We start from the raw sequence: 14,732 nt of genomic DNA, 5'->3' as shown, positions 1-14,732 counted from the left end.
GTGATCGTTAAGGCTAATTGATAATGTTAAAATTATAAAAAAATCTAAGATTTTAAATTGTTAGCGATGTATTGAATATTAATACTTTTTCATTTAGTTATATTTAAATATATACATAATGTCATTTTCTTTAGCTTTCTGCACCTGTTCTCTATGTAAAGTTTCACTATGCCAAATCTCACTCTTATCGGGGGGAGCAATGTGCTTAAAAAAGGTGAGAAATTTCCGCTTCATATATTAATATATAGATAATTACTCTGAATTCAAGAGCTCAACTTATCATAAGTACACATTAAGTACAAATTAACAAAGACCGCTGTAATATGCAGACCCACAATTTTCCAGCTTTCCCAGTTAGTATTCCGCGAATCGTTGTAAGGGGCGGTTGCACGACGTCCGTTAAGTTAGGGCGGGAAAGTGTTACGTGTTAATGGAAGGCTTTACTGTCAACACTTACTTGGCTGTAGCTGCTTAGTGCTTGAGAGGTAACAATGTTTAATAAGCTTTTTTGTGAATTTGTGTATCACGGATAAAACTTAATTATATTTATGTTTTTCTGATAAGTTTGCCTAATATTTCTTGCTCACAGGGTGAAAATAATTAATTTTAAATTTGAATGATCTGCAAAATTCAACGCAAATAAATAATTTATTTGTAAATAAAATCACTGTTCGTAAACTTTATAGATTATGAAGATTTCCAAGTTTCGATTCCCAAATGTATGTTTTTCAAAGGTTAACATGAAGACAAAATCTGGCACAAACATACCTTTATCTAGAATTGTTTTTGATATATAACATTAACATAAATAACTTCAACACATAAAATCAACATAAAGTGTAAGCCCTAACAAAATTATATTATATTTATATTATATCTTACATATTTTGTATAGTATAACATATATCCACTACATTTAATACTTTTTTGTTAAAAGTGTCAGTTAACATACTTAAGAAGAAAATTACAACAAATTTTTGCTGATAGAAATAACCTTGAACTAACATAAAATTTCTTTGCTCTTATTATTCTTCTGCAGGCTTAGATTAAGTATTGGGCTCCGCTACGCTCCAACTAGATACGCACTACCTAAACTATAGCTTTTTTATTACGGCAACTATTACATGCTTGTGTGCATGGCATCTTGACACTCAATGGCATCTTTAAAATTTTGTAACATACACTTCGTGTTATTTTACATTGAAATTAATAAAACACAAAATACTTACTGATGATATCTGATCCCAGTGTCTTTCTTATTCCTTGTAGTATTATTTTTACAAAGTTTTACTACGCAACCCGACATTTTAGATTCAATTATTAGCAAAGTTTAACAGAGTTTAACACGTCAACGTCACACATTGTTCGAGTTGCCGCACTGTGCGACTACGCCTGCGGTATCTAGTGTGGCAGTGGTTTATGTTTTTGTGAAGATCGCTAGTGGGTTATCCTTACTAATATAATAAATATAATTGTAAGTTTCTAAGTTTCGCAACTTATGGAGTGCTTCACACAGAAACACCATTGTACCTGTACATTACTGCTTCATGGCAGAAAATGTTCCGCTATGATACCACGTAGTCAATTATTAAATTAATTAAATTAAATTAAATTAAAGTATGAATCCAATCATCGAGTGAGTCCCATGTTCGTCTATAGATTACACACTTACGATATATTAGCAATATATTTGTCCCTTTATAACTCGAATCCCTAAAACCCTTTATGAAGCCTTGCTAATGATATGAATTGAATCGCTATTCTTCTATACAAATGGAAAATTCAATTTCCAAGAATAACAAAGTCTCACGAAACCTTTGTTACCTCTTTATTGTTACTTTTCAATATTTGCATATTATATTTTCCCTTTGACACTTATAATAATTGGGCTTTAGTTATCTCGCGATAAACGTTTTTTGATGTTTGCTGTAAAGCCTGACTGAAATGTTGCTTGTGACGATGTCATGGGGAGGGTTGTGGCCTTTCGTAAAATTATGGTAGAGGGAAGCGATGACTGGTTCATGAGTCATGCTTGTTTATGGGTGCTACTTCTGGTAATTGTCATCAAGAAACAGTGTGTGTGAATTGATGCATTAATTGTATAAATTTTTCGCATCTGGCATTATTTCGCTTTTTTTTTCTTTTATGTTGACTTTTAAGTCATTAAAGTAGAAACGTTTGAATAATTTAATTGCATCACTTTAAATATATTGTTGTTTACCAGTGGCAGGCTCCTTTGCAAAAGATACCGGCTAGATTATGGATACGGCTCCTATTTCCGTGAAACAGTAATGTGTAAAAATTCTTGTGTTTCGGTCTGAAGGACGCCGTTGATAGTGAAATTACTGGGACAATTAACAAATGAGACTTAACACCTCATGTCTCAAGGTGACAGGCGCATCAAGATTTTTGAGGTTTTTCAAGAATCCTGGGCGGCACTACATCGAAATGGGCGGGGCGTATCAATTATCATTAGCTGAACGTCCTGCTCGTCTCGTCCCTTATTTAAAAGAAAACCATAGATTGTAATTAAAGTATTTTCAAGGACTATGAAGCTCATAATGTTGACTTAGAATCTCTTTCTCGCAAATCGTCTCGAATTGTTTCTTTCAAAGAAAAATTTAAAGAAATAAATATTATAACTGTTCGTTGTCAGTACATTTATGAAAATTTAATATACGTTCACAAAAATCGTCACCTTTTTGCTCTTAATAGTGAAATTCATTATTATAACACTAGAAATAAGGGATTGCTTGTAACTAATTCTAGTAGGCTTCATAAGATACATACTAGCGGTAAGGGTAAATGTATACACTTTTTTATAGCGATAGAAATGACTGTATAATATTGTATATTTTTATTGAAAAGAGCGGAAAAAAAGGAATGCTGGGAGAGTTTCTTGCGCCTCTTCTTCTCTCTCAGAGCGCCATTCGTTTCCGTAGCGGTAGTAGTATCTATTATCTTAGTATATTAGAATCGACATCAAAAATAATTCTAAAGGAATCAATTTTGAGAAAATAAATGCCTTTTATGCCTTTTTTTTTTTTTTTTTTTTTTTTTTATGGAATAGGAGGACAAACGAGCGTACGGGTCACCTGGTGTTAAGTGATCACCGCCGCCCACACTCTCCTGCAACACCAGAGGAATCACAAGAGTGTTGCCGGCCTTTAAGGAAGGTGTACGCGCTTTTCTTGAAGGTACCCATGTCGTAACGTCCCGGAAACACCGCACAAGGAAGCTCATTCCACAGCTTCGTGGTACGAGGAAGAAAGCTCCTTGAAAACCGCACTGTGGAGGACCGCCACACATCCAGATGGTGGGGATGATATCGTAACTTGTGGCGTGTCGTGCGAAGGTGAAATTCGGCGGCAGGAATCAGGTGGAACAGCTCTTCGGAACACTCCCCGTGATAAATGCGGTAGAAGACACACAATGAAGCGACGTCTCTACGCAACGCCAAGTGATCCAGCCGTTCACAGAGTACTGGGTCCCCGACAATTCGAGCTGCTCTGAGTTGCACGCGGTCAAATGGATCGAGCTGATACTGGGGTGCGCCAGACCAGAGATGACAGCAATACTCCATGTGAGGCCGGACCTGCGCTTTGTAGAGCGCTAGAATGTGGGCCGGCTTGAAGTATTGCCGTGCTCTATTTATGACGCCCAGTTTCTTTGAAGCCAGTTTGGCTTTGCCCTCCAGATGACCACGGAATTGGCAATTGCTCGAGATTACGAGACCCAGTATTCCGATACTAGGCGAGGCTTTAAGGGAAGTGTTCTCGGAGAGCGGTGATACGGCAAATGGGGTTTTTTTAGTGGTAAACGAACAAACTTGAGTCTTCTGGGGGTTAAATTGGACAAGGTTCAACTTACCCCATTCCGCGACCTTCTCGAGAGAGGACTCGATAGAAGACACAAGTTTCACCCGGCACTGGTCGACGTTTTCCCGAGAGAGACCTGCATGGCCCGTGTATACGGCATCACCAGTGCTGTCGTCTGCATAGCAATGCATGTTGGCGGTGTCCAACATTTCATTGATATGCAGAAGAAACAGCGTGGGAGATAGCACACAGCCTTGGGGCACTCCAGCGTTCACGGGCTTGGGATTCGACCAATAACCGTCGATAACGACCTGTATGCTGCGCCCAGTGAGGAAGCTGGAGGTCCACTTGCATAAGCTCTCGGGAAGCCCAAATGATGGAAGTTTTGCGAGGAGCGCCTTGTGCCATACACGATCAAAGGCCTTCGCTATATCCAGACCAACTGCCAGGCCTTCCCCCTTGCTTTCAATAGCCGCCGCCCATCTGTGTGTTAGGTATACCAGAAGATCGCCAGTCGACCGACCATGGCGAAAGCCGTACTGCCAGTCGTTGATCAACTGGTGACCCTCAAGGTATACCAAGAGCTGGCGGTTAATTATGCTCTCCATAATTTTGGAGAGTAGGGAGGTAATAGCAATAGGCCTGTAGTTTGCCGGATCCGAACTGTCTCCTTTTTTTGGGATCGGATGGACAAGGGCTGACTTCCATGAATCAGGGAATCAATCATGCCTTTTAGACTTTCTTACCACTTCCTTGTTCAACCCTTTCTAAAATAAATTTTCCCTTTCGTAAATTGTAAAATATAATAACATTTGATTCTTAAGTGTCATTTCTTTGACCTAAATGAATATTGATTTGATTAAATTATATATCCCAAAAAAGTATTTTTAAATTAAAAATAACACTTCTAACTATTATTTTATGCATACAAAATAGTTTAGTAACTTCATATCTGCGAGACGTCCCACGACAGGTCGGTCATTTTGATTCACACAAACCATTCATTCCAAATACATCCCGAACCTTTTCGTTTCATAAACCGAAGGACAATAATGAACAATATTTCAAATAAACTTTCTGCGTGTCGTGATTTATATCTGTCAGAATAAGTGACACGGGTATCTTTTGGACAATCGCAAAATACTTTCTCCTCGGCCTTTTTATTTCACAATTCGTTGTAGAAGCCGGTCTTTGGGTATATTGAAATATCACGCTGTCAAGCAATGTTATTCAATATATTCTTTATTATAATTAAAAACTGCCTGTCCGACCTTACGACGGAAGAAAAAACGTTATTATGTAAGTAATAGTAGGTAAGTAATGCGAAATAATACAATTTTTTTCTACAATAATTATAAAGCTATAACAAATACAAGATATATTTAATCACAACATAACAGGGCTTATAACTATATAAATTTAATTTAATATGAGAATCTGTAGTAAAAACTATCACTTCGAGGAAGTGTTCCAGGTATAGACATACAAAATACTTACAATAGACAAACTAAGCGTGAAAGAGAGTTAGAAAGTAAAGCAACTCTATTATTTACATTTTTTTTTAATGAAAATACGGGACGAGAGGAACAGGACATTCAGCTGATGGAAAATGATACGCCATACCCATTACAATGCAGTGCCGCTCAGGATTCTTGAAAAACCCAAAAATTCTGAGCGGCACTACAATTGCGCTCGTCACCTTGAGACATACGATGTTAAGTCTCATTTGCCCACTTATTTCACTAGCTACGGCGCCCTTCAGACCGAAACACAGTAAAGCTTACACATTACTGTTTCACGGAAGAAATAGGCACCGTTCTGGTACTGGTAAAGTATATTATAGAGTATTAATAATTACGCACACATTGTCAAATCAAAATTGATCAGACATTATCGGGCTGTCAGGTGGTCTTTACGCTCATATATTCTAAATCTGTAGTCCAAAGAATACTGGCGGCATTTCTACGTTGGATAGCTTTAAAATGTATCATCATCAGCCGGAAGACGTCCACTTCTGTTCTAAGGCCTCCCCCAAAGATCTCCATGACGATCGGTCCTGCACTGCCCTCATCCAACGTATTCCGGCGATCTTAACTAGATCGTCTATCCATATTGTGGGGGGCCTACCAATACTACGTCTTCTGGTACGTGGTCACCATTCGAAGACTTTATTGCCCCAACGGCCATTTGTCTGTCGAACTATGTGCCCTGCCCACTGCCACTTCAGTTTCGCAATAATTTGGGCCACATCGGTAACTATGTTTCTCCTACGGTTCTCCTCATTTCTGATCAGATCCCTCAAACATTATTATTATCATCGTTATTAGAACTCTGATTTAAAATATATAAATAATTATAACTGTGTATAATTTTTTTTTGTAAATTTCAGCATGTCAGATTAGTCTCATACCATTACCACGAAATTCAGAACGCACAACAAAAACCAATGTTTGTTGTGTGCTTGTCTCGGTCGATGTGTTCACACACGCGTCTTAAGTACACGCTCCAGATTAATGACGGGGAGTGTTTTTCCAGTATATATATATAACAATATAATTAATAAGATAAACACACTAAAATATACATGTAGAACCCATGATTTGGAGAGAAAAGTCCATAATCATCATATATTAGCTTGCACCGGGATTCGAACCCGTGACGTCTAGCTTATAAGGCTGGGTCACTTACCTCTGGGCTATATCGGGCATCATATATAGTGATACTACATACTGAGTTAAGCAGGCGGGTATCACGAGTTGAAGAATTCCGTATTTTGCACAAATACGAGTTGTGTTACCTATTCCAGTATCAGCCGTTTCGTCATTCCCAGCACAACCCCGAAATCAACCCTTCACCAAAGAAGAATGGAGGCACTTACTTAATGTTATCTTCTGCACAGCTTTCTTCACGTTTTGGGGCCACGACTTCGACTCCAGGCAGGCGAATTGTACAAAATACGTCGCTTTTGGGACTGTTGCACTGTTGTACGAAAAAAACTAGCACCAAACCCACATTAATACACCAAAATTACTCAAGTTTTATCTCAGCACACGTGATGGCGTCTTTGCTGTTCTTCAAAGACTTTTAAAGTGTAAAGTTTGCTCAGAAACGACAATGTCTAGTGACGGACGCGTGCGCGCCAACTTCAAATCGACGTTCCTTTGAACGTCGGCGGAGGGCCCCCACTAAAGCTTAGGGAACCATTCAAAATTGTGTAAGATAAACAAAACGGCTGAATCATAAGTATACATTTCTTACACAACCTACAATAAAGACTGTATCGACATTTCATAGTATCGACCAATAAATCATATTGCATAAGCTATAAAATGATACCAATAATTTCCCCCGGGCACCCCATTCTCGATTTTATCGTGACCTCTTGTATTACTATCAGCCAGCCTATTACTCACTCGAGTTCATGATTAACTGCGTGCCTATTTCAGCTGGTGGGAATATAAATTTAAAAGCCGTTAAAATATGAAAATTTTACGTGATGAAAATTCACTATGGATTGGTAAATATTCAATTCATATTTGTCAGGGACATACTCAAGTAAAATTACTGTACGGGAAGTGTACCAAGAATACTGGCAGCGTTTCCGCGTTGGATAGCTAAGCTGATCCGTTGACCGAAATAGCTGCCAGCGCTTGGGTTTCCAGTAGCCCTATTGAGGCACGTAGATAGTACTATGTACATTTCTCTCGCTTCTGGACCCCACGGGCCAAGTGTCTCGACACCAAACGGCACAAAGATGTATGACTCACTGAGACCGACATTTACAATCTTCGCTGTCTTCGGCAGTCGAAGCATCAGCTCACCAGCATCAACTGACGTAATTTGGATATGAGAAGAAACCAGACTGTCATAAGTTGCGTCCTACACCAGCGCCATTCCATTAGGACGCTTGCCATCGCGCCCTCATTTGATTTTAAAGTAAAAGTATAATACTAACTATAATTGGTGCGTCTATATTATATTTATTTAGCATTAAAGTCTGTTTTAATAAAAAAGAGCGAAAAATACTTCAGATTTTCTAATAAAAGTTTTATAAATCATAAAAAGTTTGTCCTGGGCGAATATAAGGCTACAAAGAAAATAATACAGTCAATGAGGCAGAAATGTAGAAAAATTCGATTTTTTAATAATGTTAGTAATCCCTATAACACGCACCATAGAAAAATATTTAAGTCAACCAAATTGTTATGTACATACACTTTGAATTTTTTAGAATCTGCAACAATCATAATTTTAACAGCAGCAATAAACACAAACTTTTTACATCTACTACTCGGTTATGTATGCTTTTACAACATGATCGCAGAAAATGTACAAATGCATGTCTTGCGAAATTTTGTTTTAAAAGTTACCATAAGTTTTTGAGCTTGCAGCTCGAAAGTTTAAAACAAATTTATCCACAATACAGTCTTTAATGAGCAGACTATTGAGTTGGGTAATAATTAACGACTTGGATATGAAAATAACCCCTACCGAGTTCGTTGCGTAGATAATTAACTTTGTTGGTTCGCAAAAATGTTACTCAAGACATTATAAATTTTCAGACTTATTAAAATTTAAACAATTTTTTATGTTTTTAAAGTGATAACCCTCACTTCTAGGATTAATACACAAATAAAATTTTAAAACAAAATTTCATGAACGATGCGGGACTCGAACACACGACGAAGCCTGAGAGTTGAACAAAGCATACAAGATTTTATGACGATACATCACTCGAACGGTTAGCTCAGTTGGCAGAGCACTGGCACGGAACACCAGAGGTCGTCTGTTCGAGTCCCGCATCGTTCATAAAATTTTGTTATCAAATTTTATTTATTAAGATTATTTATTTGCTTATTTCTCTGTTAACTCTATTTATTACATATATTTCAAACCTCAGCCCCTAATGGTAAAGCAAATTTTCACCTGAATTTGCAGTCTCTAATCCGGCCTAAATTGGCCTTATTCTTGGGTTGCCTTTTATCTTCTCCAAACCAAAGATAAAACAATGTTGAAATATTCTATTTCTTTTAGCATACAATGTCTTTATGATCAACCAATTTACTTTAATGCCTTCTGTTAATTATTATAGATTACAAAATCGAACACTTGCTGAACTATTTGATGCTATTTTGATAGAGATATAATATTTTGATTGTTTTTTAATTGAGACGTAATCATTCACAGATACGAAGAGTTCCGTAAAAGATATAAAACGATGCGTAGCAGCTACATAGAAACTCAACATATTTGTGTTATTTTTTGTTATTTTAGTAACAAGAGTAATACACACTTCGTCGTAATTTCTAAGTTCTTCGTATTATCAGGTACAGTCGAATGACACATTGCCGGACTGACAGTGAAGTCTTAATTCAAATCCAAATATTTTTATTCAAAATACGATGTCACATCACTTATTGAAAGTCAAAAACTACGACCTATTCCAAAAAGAATGCCTCAGACCTGAGAAGAATGGGCGCAACAAATTCAGCGGGCTTTTTTTTTCACTAAAAAAATATGTTGACAAAGTAATATTGTACAATTTAACTTATTATATAATAGCCTGAGGGTGGTCGCTCCATTCCCAATCTGTAGAATCATTAAGAAAGTCATTTATGTTATTTTTTTTACCACAAAAACGTTTCTTAACAATTCTTTTGAATATCGTTTTGAACATTTTCTGTGATCTTGTTGTAAAAGCCGAGTAGTAAGCATTATAAGTTTATGCCTGTTCCTGGTATTAACATTATGGTTATCACAGTTTCTAGTAATAGGGTTCCCGCTGGTTACCTTTGAGTTAAGGAACCCTTGGGAAGAATTCCGACAGCTGCAGACCTGAAACAATCGCACTGATATTGATTCGTTCTGACCTAATTTTATGCAAATATTTGAATTAGATTACAACTGTTTAGACTTTAGACGTACTGTGGCTCATTCATACCACGTAAAAGAGATAGCAAGTGAGTTGGGAAAAAAAACTGTAAATGCCGTTTAAAAATTTTTGAACTTTTCAAAATAATAATACAGTTTCGTAAAGTTTTGATAAGTTGTTTGAATTACGAGTATTTCAAACTTAATTGTAACTCCAAAAATGGGATAGTAGCAAAAAGGAAAAATCGTTTTAAAAATATCGAGTTTGTTTATTTATTGGAGAAATTTTATTCAAACACGCTGTTTTCTTTTGTTATATTGTATAAAAAAACAGACATAAAAGCTTACTTAGTGTAAGCTGCATGGATGTGGCGCGTCAATGTACCACTTGTGGTAGCTTCTATTTCTGGAGAACCATTCGTTGGTGTGGCTTCAGTGAATTGAAGGCGAAATTTTTGAGAGAAATCTTGTTTAGTACAGTTAGAATTTATAACTCGATAATATTAACCAAAAGAGTCAAGTTAAAGTAATTTTAAATTCAATTAAAATAACCTTTAAATATCCCACTTCTGACTCTATATTCACGCAGGCGATTCTTTAGTTTTATTTTTTCAGGTTTCAATTCAAGCGCGTATTTACACATTTGTTTTGTATAAGTAGATAAAGATAACGATGTAGTTTTATAACATGTATGGCGACAGTTACTTGTTAAAAACATTTTTAAAATATTTATCAAAAAACAGAGCAAATTCCTTTAATAAAACCTCATGTTTCCAAACTTGTCACGATTTTAATCGAAATATGAGGGAAAACAAGTTGGAACATGTTTCACGAATCTGACCCAAATACGTCAACTATCGGCCAATCAGCCAGGACTGACATGTAAGTGCTTGAACATGTAAACCAATTTTTTTTTGTTAAACTTTTGCGTGTAATGTATATGCGATTCAATAGTGTATGTTCATACTTGAATAATAAATATTTGACTTTCACTATAATTGTTTCGACTAACTGTAGGTATACCAGTGGGCTACTTTGCACAGGATGCCGGCTAGATTATCGGTACCACAACTGCCTATTTCTGCCGTGAAGCAGTAATGTGTTAGCATTACTGTGTTTCGGTTTGAAGGGTGCTGTAGCTAGTGAAATTACTGGGCAAATGAGACTTAACATCTTATGTCTCAAGGTGACGAGCGCAGTTATAGTTCCGCTCAGAATTTTTGGGGTTTTTTAAGAATCCTGAGCGGCACTGCATTGTAATGGGCAGGGCGTATCAATTACCATCAGCTAAACGTCCTGCTCGTCTCGTCCATTATTTTCATAAAAAAAACTGTTTGATCAAGTTATAAAATATTATATCTGCAATTTAATGTGACTACAATTTCAATAATTATAGTTAATTTTTACTGATACTTTTTTTTGATATTGTGGTATCATGTGTGTTTTTATAAATGCTTAATGTGATAACTGTGTTTTATTTATTGTTATGGTAATTGATCTTATACAGAGAAATTTGACAAATGAACACAGTGTCAAAATATATCAAGCGCTTTTAAGCAATATTTATGGTAAAATAAGAAATTTCGGAGCTAAAATTTCGTAAAAAGGCTTCCGTACTGCCTCATTTGACTCCGCTCTTCTAATGGTTCGAGATACATAAATATTATACTATATTCTACAATTACAATGCTTCTAAGTACACTTTGAAAATTACGCAATATTTTATTTATCAATTACTTATACATACTATAAAACAATGCATTATTATAAAAAAAATATGCGCAGATGAAACCTCTAAGTGCAGTCGCAACATATACATGAAAGAAATGTTTGATGTTGCCATTTTTTATTTGTATTATTCTTAGTTTTTTTTTATGTTGTACTATTTTATGTATTATTGTACAATGGTTTCTATAAGAGCTGTACAGAACGTTAGAAAGTTATTCTTTTCAAACACTTTGAAGTAACGTTCGTGTTTCTTATATAATTAACCCTTAACTTGTCAGGATACAACACTAATTAAAAACAAACCAACTCGACTCGTTTTAATACTTTAACTTTACTTGAAATAAACTTGAGACATCAAACGACCAAAATAAAAGTAAAGCATCCCGTATCTAGATATATAAACAAAATAAACACGACAATAAAACCGCTGGCTGTATCTGAATACGATCAGCAGCTCATGAATAAATTTGCAAGAGTTTTCCGTCTGATAACACCCTGTAATGTCTTTGCCAATAGTGTGACTACGAGTTTGATAGAATTGAATTATCCAAATGTTTTGAGTTTTCTTTAGTGTTAATTCCGCCAATATTTGTCTTTCAACAATTCGACACGTCTTACGACACGTTTAGTCTCGTGCCAGAGTTTGGCGAGTCAACATCACCTGAGGATGCCTCGTGTAGAGGCGAAACACTTATCGAATTGTTTAAAGACAAATATTGGCGGAATTAACACTAAATAAAACTCAAAACATTTGGATAATAATTATGATTTTCTGCAAAGTAACGCCTATTTCAATAAAATAATTGAATTAGTTTTTTAACCGACTTTGAAAAAGGAGGCGTTTCTCAATTCGTCGGTATATTTTTTTTATATGTTTGTCACCTCAAAACCCGACTGGGTGAACCGATTTTGATAATTCTTTTTTTATATGTAAGCTGGTGCTTCCCGTGTGGTCCCATTGTAATTTGGTCTAGATCTGACAGTGGCATCCATGAGAAAATCATAAAAGTCTTAAATTTGCTATACATACGTATAGCAAAGTGGATGATAAATTTACGGATAACTCAATATCGCGCCAACTGATTTCGATGACTCTTTTTTATTGGAAATTATATACTTCGAAGATAGTTTGGTGAGAGTTTAGTTAGGTTCTGATTACGGAATCCATGACAAAGTAATGGAATTCTTCAATTCTTAGGAGCAAATTAACGATACTCGGCCGAATCTTTTTTATGCTATCCGGATATTTAAGTAATTGTCGTAGTGGGACTCCTTAACGACTTACAGTAAGGGTGCGATCTGTGGCAGAATTTCGAACTGTCTGTTATCAAATTGCAAAGCACATATTTAGACAAATTGTTAGTAAGTGTACTTCAAATTCACTAAAAATCATAAGAAAAAAATTTACAAAAAAACAACCGACTTCAAAAACACTTTTCCAAAACAATAGATATAATATGCACTAAAATGTATAAAAATAATTGCGTAATTTTATATTCAATCTAATTCTAGTTACGATAATTGTAATTTTTGGAATCGGCGTCCTTCCGCCGCGACCCGCTCTCGCCTTTCACCTCCTCACGACTCAAGCACTTCTCACCTATAACTATGTATGTAGTTACAAGCCTAGCTTGGATGACATCGCCTCCAAAAATTACAATAATCGTAACTATACCACATAACCTATAGCATGGTAATAAGAAATCTCCAAAAATAGGCTGTATTAAAATAGTTGCGGAGATAAGAAAATTCCTGAGCGTTTCAAATTTAACGTTTAAAATAAATCCAAGAATAATAAAATTTATGGTCAACATAGTTGGAAAATAAAATTTGTTGGTCATTGTAAATTGTTGACCTTGGTTGCATGGTTGGATCAAACATTTAAGAGGTGAGAATTTTAATATTTAGGTTGTATTTAACGAGACCCTTCGATTGTTTTGTTAATTATAAGCTAACTGTTGCCAGTTATTATACTTCACTTTGCTGAATAATAGTTTTAATTAATTGCTTTATTTTAGCTTCGCCTGTATTTATCTATTTATGAAAGGGAATTCTGCTCTTGATTTTAATCTACTGAATGACGTCCGATTTACTTTTAAATTACACTTGCGTCAAAGATGAATAGTAATAGACATAATTTTATTGCGAAGGCATTCTGATTCATATTAATTTAATATAAACATTACTTACTCAAACTTCTCAAAAGAAGAAAAAAATTTTTTAATAGGGATTATTCGTTATATCCTGATCCACTACTTTCTCCATGTTTCAAAAATGTTTTTGTAGTTATTCTAGACTATATTATATTATATAGTCAAAAAAGAGCTACTGGGACTCTATATAAATTCAAAATTTAGGAATAGGGGAAGGAAGGAAATACGTACATCCACTTGCTAATTATGCTCTTGTATTCTTTTGCCCGGATACTAGCTGTCAGTTCAGTCAAGTTCGGATATATTATATCACCCGAGGTCAACTATTCCCAAACTTATATATTTATTTAGAGCTTTTTTTCTTACATATACACATTTAGGGACTTCCTTATAAATTTTATTAATTAGTATTTGTTTATGTTGCATTTTTTTTAAATAAAAGTACTTTTTAGTATTGTTAGTAATTATGTTCGATAAATACCTATTAATTGCCATTAATTTCTATCTCTTGCAATTCTTGTCCACACGTTTCCTGCTGTTTCTAATATGTCATCGCTTCATCTCTTATTAGGCCTATCTCGATTTCGCTTTCTATTTATAGCGTACTTGTTCATTACTACTTTGGACAATCTTTCGTATTTTGTTTTTTGTATGTGTCCAGCCTATCTTCATTTTAAACGTAGAACAGATATGGCTACATCTTTTGCTTTGGATTTCTTTCTTATTGAAATGTTACAAATTTGCCTCTAAGTCTTGTCCCATATAATTAAACATTAGAACTATACATATATAATATATATTCCTATACATCATATACATTATAAAATAGTGCGGTCTATATGTTAATTCCCTCTAAGCGACCAAATCATCTCAACTTAATCTATGACGAAAGTACTAGATAATTACTTGTGCTCACTGATTGATTGGCTTAGGGTCTTCTAGACCGCTGAGGGAATACAATTACTAACAGTTGATTTCCGTCTTCTATATTCAAGTTAGAGAGAAAAGTTTTCTTGCACATTACCGGATATGACTAGTTTGGGGATTTTTGTCTTTTATGAAAATAAGGGACCTGCCGAGCAGGTCGTTAGCCGGCTTCCTATGCAAAGTAGCCTCCCACTGGTGAAATGTGTGTAAGTCCCACATACGAGTAATGTGTGTA

General features: G+C 35.4%; 1 protein-coding gene across 1 annotated transcript in view; it reads left to right on the top strand.

The window, feature by feature from the left end:
* The first annotated feature begins 371 nt into the window (after positions 1-371).
* The window catches only part of LOC126973115 (cell adhesion molecule Dscam2-like), a 160,765-nt gene continuing 146,404 nt past the window's right edge, over positions 372-14,732 (top strand). The window contains exon 1 of the mRNA XM_050820258.1: positions 372-485. The gene's annotated coding sequence lies outside the window, so the exon portion shown is untranslated. The remainder of the gene's footprint in view (positions 486-14,732) is intronic.

The sequence above is a fragment of the Leptidea sinapis genome, chromosome 28 (genome assembly GCF_905404315.1).
Source record: "Leptidea sinapis chromosome 28, ilLepSina1.1, whole genome shotgun sequence".
NCBI lineage: Eukaryota > Metazoa > Arthropoda > Insecta > Lepidoptera > Pieridae > Leptidea > Leptidea sinapis.
This window is presented reverse-complemented; position numbering and strand designations above follow the sequence as displayed.